Raw genomic sequence first — 8,799 nt, 5'->3', positions numbered from 1 at the left:
TTAAAATTATATTTTTAAACCTCACTGAATTCCTACTTTGAAACTAGGGGGAAAACTGTATCATAATTTTTTCCTTCAAGTTTTAGACCTGTACGTAATTAACATAGCTTCTTAGTTGTGAACTGAAGAATGGCCTCTTTTTTTGGTCCATGCCTTTTGTTCATATCCAGAGATGTTTGCTGGAAAAAGACCCAGTTCCTTCCTCCACATGGCACTATAACTAAGAATCTTCCATACGTCTTTAGTTTCAGGGCTACATCCCAAGGCTACACCAATGTTACACTTTTTCTTCTTTCTCTGTACATACTTTTCTCAAAGCATTTCCCCATTCACATCCTTGCACAGGCTCAGAGGTACTCTACAGATGCCTTGATAGTTAGGTGAAATATGTATTTGGGGATCCAGGAATTATTCTTGGAATTCAAATCATTAGATTTTTGGCTAAATGCCTTTTTCTTAGTCATTGTTAAAAATTTTTTTATAGGCTGTTACTATAAATATTAAAAGTCTATATTATTATGCTAAGAACATTAAGCACTAGGCACTATGCAAAACATGAAAGAGAAACAGTCATAGTTTATAACCAATGATCATAGAGTATGTATCTGGGGTAGGGGGGGAACTTCCCTACAAAATACCCACAAAAAAATTCAATCAAATTACTAACTCTTTTGAAAATAACCAGCTGCTTGATTGAGTAAAACTTTTTGCTCCAAAACAGTCTTATGAAAAAAAGCAATAAACCTGAAGATGACTGTCTTGAGTTATTAGCGTATTAAAATTGGGGTGATCATTTTATGAAATAGTTTTAATTCTCGTGATAGAATTGATTTAATATGTAACTTGCCTGTGATCTTCACTTTTGTCACTTTTCTCTTTAGTGCCACCTTGTGGGTTAGCTAGTAACGATAAAAATGTAGACTTCTGAGGGTTTCAGGTTTTTTCCCTCTCTGCTCTGTTGAAATTAGTCTTAGAAAGAAAAGTGGTAAAACTCAGATGTGAGGCAATTTCTTTGTTTTGTCAGAGAAGCAGCCACTTCACCAGAATATATTTGCCATAATTCTGCAATTGGCCATTTTGCACACCAGAACAATTTCTCAGAGATTAGAAATATTGGAGTCTACACAAAAATCAATGTTAATTTACAGGATAATCACCAAACTTATCTTGGATAACATAAGTGGCAAGCTCTGACTTGTGATTTTTTTCATAAGAAAAATGTTTTCTTAACTCAGTATCATTTCTACTACAGTATCCCATGAGAAGTGATTCTGGGTGATTCAAAACACTGCTTTCCGGTTTTAGAAAAAGTTCCCATATCTGATTCTCCTGTGCAGCTTACTTCTAACATCAGACTGAATTTGCATTGAGTTACCTTACTCCGTTTATTTTTTAATTATGTTGCAGTTATAAGGAAATATGGAAAAAGTCAGTATGGTGTGTTGAAACAGCTTTTTTAATTGAGACACATGGGAAATGTGTTATATGATCCCTAACATTCTCCATGTATTAGAGATACTATGATAATCTTTTGAATAGCTAAACAAAAAGAAATAGTTTCACCTGAACATACTAGAATTTACAGCTAAGGTTTTTTGTGTTCTCGTAGAGAAATAAGTTTTGAAATTGCATTTATGGAGTCATTTCAGACCAAGTGGAAATCATATGTAATCTGGTCACTTTAAATGTGTAACTGTTCATAGCTGAACTCCTCCTGCCCTATTAAGAGTTGAAGGTTATACTATATGTTACTCAAAAAGTAATTTTCCCTGGATGTGCAATAAGGTCTCAGATTTGACCTATAACCTGAATGTCATAAACTATCCATTATCTATGCTGGAAGCACACCACCAACAACAAAAAATTTTAAGTATTTTTTATAGCCTTGCTAAAATCCGATTATATAATAGAACCAGGACAGTCAAATATCATCAGTGAGGCTTCAAAAACCTTAGAATTTAACTCCGTAGTTATTTTAACTTAAGGGAGTCTTATGCTTTGTCTCTAAAAGTAATGTATTGTGCTTTCCAAGTCAAGAAATGCATTTTAATTATTAATTGTTACACTCTTTGATATTTAAATCTTTCTGTGACATTCTGACACATACCCAATTTCCCACGGATTTGGTACAGGAGCAAATTAAAAGACGTCTTAAAATGGCAACATTTAACCTATAGTCCTCCATTTAACCTGTGCATGGGTATCATTGAACAAGTCCTGCTAGAGTTTAATCAAAAAAAGAAAAAAACCACACACACACACACACAAACCAACAACTAGAGAAAGGATTTTTTTATACCTGGGAACCATGAAAAAGTTTTGACTATTTTTTCCTCATGCTTCGACTTCAGGCTTTAATAGTAAAAAGTGTATCTTCCTTCAGTTTAAGCTGAACAGACTTCTGCCTGATGCCCTACGGAAAACCCCTTGGATAAATACAACTGTTGTGGGTATTGACACTGCATTATATATAAATATACAATACTGCCATTGAATGCACAACACCAAGGATCAATTTTATCCTCTTCTAATTTGTATTATATTCTTATTAAATATGTGGTATTTTTAAAACAAGTTAGAGGAAGCAAAACATCTCATCTTTGTTAGAGATTCCAAATTAAGCAGATCCTAATTAGTTGGGTTACATTATATACCAACAGCCTTTTTCTTTAATGTCAAAAGGGTTTTATGATCTCCTTTCAGTTCCTCTTAAAATAAAACTGCACAAAATATTTTCTTGACATTTCTGAGAATTTCCATTTTCAGTTTGAAACATCATTTATTCCTTTAATCTTCCAGTTTGGAAAAATTATGAATATTGATTTGTTTTTCGAAGCGCTAATACTCAACTAGGCAAACTTAGTAAGTGATGGCTATTAATGTTCTCTTTTGTCTTGTAGACAGAAAATCAAAGCTATTTAAAGTAAAGGATGTGTCTAAAATCAATGTATCTCCACAAGTTAACATTAATGTTTACAAACACTTTCTGTGATCATTGTGTCTTATTTAGATGTGTATGTGTCTTTATTTATCTATATCTACCTATAAATATATAGATACAAATAAATGAGAGTGGTGTGTACGTTTCTATATGGTCTGAATAAAAGTGTTTTTACTTGTCACTATGATAACCTTCAGTGTTATAAAATGCACCAATATTTCCTTATGCCACTTCTTCATTTTCAGTGCTTGCCAAGATAGTCAAATTAAACTGCTGATGTGATAATCATCCAAATATATAATTCTAACACTGATTATGGGATCATCTCTTTACTTCTATGAGATTTACCTAGAGTAGCTTTCTGTTTAATGTTCAGTGTTCCTTAGCAGTTCTTTCTTAAATGTTCAGAGTAGGAGCTATACCTTGTAGGATGTGCAAATAATCAAGTCTTAACAACATTATAAAATATAATCCACATTATGAATCCAACAGAATGAGCCCTCAGATCTGATTGCCTAAGGCTCAAAATGTTAATGCTTCTGAAACACCTTGTACGTACTAGCTAGTTGAAATTGCATTAAAACAAGAGAATGAATTGTGATCTCAACCTCAGTCTCACTTCACCAGCCTCTGCCTGTTGCTGCCTGCCTGAGAGGGGAACTTCTGCTCTGCAGACGGACAGACAACTGCAGATCGTCACCTCCTGTCCGCTCCCACAATTAGAAAAAGAATTGGGCCTGAGGAACTTTATTTCCTGTTGTTCCATTGTGAACTGATTTCATTAAATTTTTCCCAAAGTGCAACATTCTCCAGTTCTTTCTCAGGAATGCAAATTGAAGAGACACAAATGCAGAGACTACATGGAGTGAAATTAAAACACAAAATTAATTCAAACAATAAGGCCATGAAAAAACATTTTGAATTTTTCAATTCCTATGCAATTGGTTCTGAAAAAGAAAACCATTCTAAATTATCCACATGCTCTCACTTATTAGTCTAGAGCCCTTGCCCTAGGAATTATTTGCAAAGGTAATATATAGAACATCATGATGATTTACTTGCTTTCCTAATACCTTTTGGCCCCAAACTCTATAGAACTGAACGCACATCAGCAGCAAGAGAAGAACCACTAGCAGCTCTAAGAGAAAGCTTACTAAACAATAAAATATCTAAAAGTAAAGAGAAAAGAGCCAAGTTTTATTTTTAAAAGTCAAAATTCTGCACAAGGTAAATATCACAGACATCCTTGCTTACTTATTTATGTCTACTTAAAAGTCATTTATAATTTCTTCTAAATCCACAAAATGGATTTCTGCCAGCCATGTTATCCCCTGAAGAGAAGTTTGTTAGGAAATGACCACCTGACTTTGTGAAGTCCAGACACCTATACACCAAGCTGAATAACCTTCATTTACCCGATAGCCATTCCCAAATTATAAATAACAAGTTAACATTGCTTTAACTGAAAGATAATTATCCATACCCCTTGGAGTCCAGTCCACTACTATCCGGATCTAGAGAAATACGGCCAGTAGGCACTTTGGCTTTTTCTCAGAAAACCGTTATCTATATCATTGGTACTTATTTAACATCTCAAGAAGAGGAAGAAAGAAATGGGGGGAAATACCCCATTTTTTATCTAAATCTTTTTTACATTGTGCCTTTCAAATATGTAAGGTATTGTGTGAAGGGGGTTTTAAAAGTACTTTTTAGAAAAGACTTTCCAATTCTATAATTATAGATTGATACAAACCTTATGGAAAGTAATTTAGCAGCTGCTATCAAAATCACAAATCTAAAAACTGTAGCAAGATTTTTGAGACACCCGTATTGTAACTGTTGGCATGACCTTCTACTAGATTAAAAGTTTTTTCAGGGCAAGAAACACATATATTCATTTAAGTATCCGCAAAGCAAGCAAAGTCTCTGGGATCTACCAAGTCCTTCATAAGTTTATATTGAATGAATGAATGCACTACTCGAGTACTTGTCATTAGCTTCTTCTTGGCCCTTATTGCTCCCTTCTCTGGCTAAAGGCTTATGTCCTCTTCCCCATGCAGCTCTCTTTTGGCCTGCATGCGTGGTAAGGCTGCTCTTCAGCTTGGCCTCCTGTGATGTGCCTCAGTGGAACACTCTACCGGAGTTGTTCTCATAGCTGAGACCCTACAGTTCCCCTAGCTTTACCCTGGGGACCCAGTTTCTAGGCACCAGTCTCTAAGTATTAATTGAAAGCATTTTTATCTACAATTTGAGGGGATGAACTAACAAACAAAAACTACAGTATTTTCCCTGAAGAAGCCAGTATTAAGTTCCAGAATCAGTATCTGATCCTCTCAGCTTCCATTTTGAAAAGCGAAGTGAGGCATTCTGGAGAAAGAATTTGCGTATATGTTGAGGTAATTTAAGCCATACATTGGAGTCATACTTTATAAAGGTGTTAGATTCTGAAGTTAGTATATAAGGTAAAAAGCATCTATGGTTGAATTTGCTCTTGAAACAATTCTCTAAACTGCCCACAAATTGCAGTAAACCATGGTTTTGTGTATTCATTCCTATACAGAAATATGTATATATAGATGTACATATAAAGTACATACAGTATATATAATATGTCCAGTATTTTTAATTAAGTTGACTGTGAGTAAATAAAATACCCACATGCTATGACTCTGCTGTTTTAAAAACACTGCTACCTATTTACTATTATGTTTATGCGATGCCTAAATAGCCAGCTAATGCAAAAATTTCAGTTAAAAAATGATAATGCCTGTCTTCCTTTCTTTGCAGCACAAAGGTGTCCAGTGGGTATCAGGGCCCACACAGAGGGGGCACTGGAGTGGGCAGAAAGGCAGTTAGCAAAGTCAGGGCCTATGGAGAAAGCGCTTCTGAGCAAGCCCAAGGCCTGGAGGAATCCAGTGATCAGCTACACACAGGGAGCCCAGTTTCTTAGTGTGGGAGAAGGTACAAATATGGACAAGGGAAAGGTTCGGATCAACCTTGTGGTGTTAGATTGAAATTAGAAGAATGGAGATATATATTTTATACATTTATATATACACACATACACACACACATAAACATGTAAATAAATATAGATTTAAGTGTATGTGTGTATCTATTAAGAGGACCTGGTAGCAATAACACCTAAGTAGCAATAAGAGAACTTAATGCCCAATTCTTGGTTTCTAACTACATCTCTCTACTATAAGAAACCAGAGCTCATTGGAGATTCTCAAAGCAGAACAGAGAAAGAATAAGCTGAATTTTGAACATGTCGGGGTGCCAGAAAGTGAGAAAGTTCTCAAAAGAATAATGGGAACATCAGGAAAGGACTTAGGAGCCACCTTGAAGGAACTCCCACTGGCCAAATCTGGAACAATTCAAAATAAATGAGAGTAATGGATTATAATCCACTGAATGAAATAGGAACCTATGAGTCCCACTCGTACAACAAATAAATAGATAATTGGGAAGAAGAGAAAGATCTTTCTTGGATTAGAATGCCAACTAAGAAATATAAGAGGAATTGGACAAGATATCAGTGAATGCTAAAATTAATGGATGAAAGTGAGAAGAACAGGATTTTGCAGTCTCAAAGTATCTTTCTACAAAATGTTTATTAATTAAAAAGGAAAAGAAAAGTTAACTTCATAGTGGAGAAACCTAACGGACACCATCTGAATTAAGTGATCAAAGTTAACACTACCAGTAATGGGACAGATCAATGTCACGTGCCACCTGATAGAACACAATGAGAGAAACACAGCGTCACCTCCCTAAAAGTCATAACCTGGTTATAATCAAGAGGAAACAGCGGACAACAAAAATTTAGACAACTTCAATGAAATAACAGACCTTCAAAAATTTTGAGGTATTGAAAATCGAGTAGCGATTAAGGAACCCTTCCAGACTAAAGGAAGATGGGGAGACGTGACGACTGAGTATAATGTGTGATCCTAGTTGGATCTCTTTGCTATAAGGACATTATTAGAACAATTGGAAAAATTTAAATCAGGTCTGTGGGAGAAGTGTATTATTCAGGAGTTCACCATACTGTTCACACAACTTTTCTGTAAGTTTGAAATTATTTGAAAATGGAAAATTAAAAGAAAAAAAACTGTGTTCATTAGTACTTTTTAAAGCTTTTTCTTTGCAGGTCTAAATTTACAGAAGCCAAGAAAAGAACATTGGTTGAAAACTAGTAACAATAGCATCGATAAAGTGGAAAATATGAACTAATTATACAATTCAACCAACGAGTTGTTTTCAAAACACATTTTACTTTTTGGGTTTTATCTACTCTCCTGGCATCCTGTAAGTACCAGCTTTGTCTACTCACATTTTTCCCTTCACATAGCCCATGTACCCATTTTGAACAAAGAAAAAGACATTTTGAGACTACCTTTGGCAACTATTTTTATCTTTTTATTTCCTGACCTTTTCTTCCTTCCTCCCTTATTTCATTTATTTATTTTTGGAAGTTGCATCCACCCAACTGGAAGAACTTATTCTAAACATAAAATAACTTGCCTCATCTTGCTCATCCTCATGACAAATACTTCAAGTAGCATCTGATGAGAAAGGAGAAAAGAATAACTACATACTTACTCTCCTTCACCCTGATCACATCCATTCAGCTGCCTCTCCTTTGCCTTCTCCTTTGTCACAATTTTCTCCTATCTGCTCTGGACCGGGGGTGTAAAACTGTTCTTGAAATTAATTAAATAGAAGTGGACCTCCAGCAATTTTTTTTGCCCTATAACCTGACATACTCAAACTCCTCATTTAATAAGAAAACATGAAAAGAGAGGAAATCAGGATGTAAACATCCCCTTATGACTTTTTTGTTTTCTCAACCATCTTCCTCTGCGTTAAATCAGGGCTATGAAACAGTCTGCCACTCTAAACAGCACTTGTCAGGAATGTGAGAAATTGTTAAAGGGGAAGAACTTAAGAATATCTAATGTCGAATTACCTTGACTAAAATTTAAATTACTATTCTTTAGTAATAAAAGAAGTGGAAAGAAGGCAAGGACAACCAAACAAGTTGTCTAAGATCTCAAGCAACATTCGTCTATCAGAAGCATCTGAGAAACAGTGATGTCAAATTACACTGGGAGAGATATTTTAGCTCTCTTTTCTGAATCTACCTCACATAAACTTGAGAAATATTAATATATCAGAGGTTGAGAATCCCTTATTTGAAATGCTTGGGACCAGAAGTGTCTGGGAGTTTGGATTTTTGGGGGTTTGGAATATTTGCAAATATATAATGAGATATCTTGGGCATGGGACCCAAGTCTAAACACAAAATTCATTTATGTTTTATAGACACCATATACACATAGCCTGCAGGTAATTTTATGCAATATTTTTTAATAATTTTGTACATAAAAACAAAGTTTTGACTGTGTTTTGACTGCAGGCCATCACGTGAGTTCGGGTGTGAAATTTTCCACTTGTGCTGTCATGTTGGCATTCAAAAAGTTTCAAATTTTGGAGCATTTCAGATTTCTGGATTAGGAATGTTCAACCTATATTAGATAACTTGGTGTTTTCCTCCTTTTAATAACTCTAATAATGATGAAGGGATAATGGCAATCACTACGATGATGACAGCAAAGAAGATGATAGAAAATATCAAACAACTATGCAGCACTATTTGTGGCCTCATGGAATAGCTTCATTCCCTTTGAGAGCCCCGAGATCAATAACTATTGGAACTCAAACTGAACATTGCAATTATTGGTCATTTCATATGACTCAATGTTCAAGCACAGCTGATGTGAGTGATGTTTGGTTTCACCCAGTCGAGCTGCTCTCAGTCAGCCACATCTCTGTGCTGATGAGAGTCCCAC

This window comes from Propithecus coquereli, unplaced genomic scaffold (assembly GCF_000956105.1).
Source record: "Propithecus coquereli isolate 6110/MARCELLA unplaced genomic scaffold, Pcoq_1.0 Scaffold172, whole genome shotgun sequence".
NCBI classification, from domain to species: Eukaryota; Metazoa; Chordata; class Mammalia; order Primates; family Indriidae; genus Propithecus; species Propithecus coquereli.
This window is presented reverse-complemented; position numbering follows the sequence as displayed.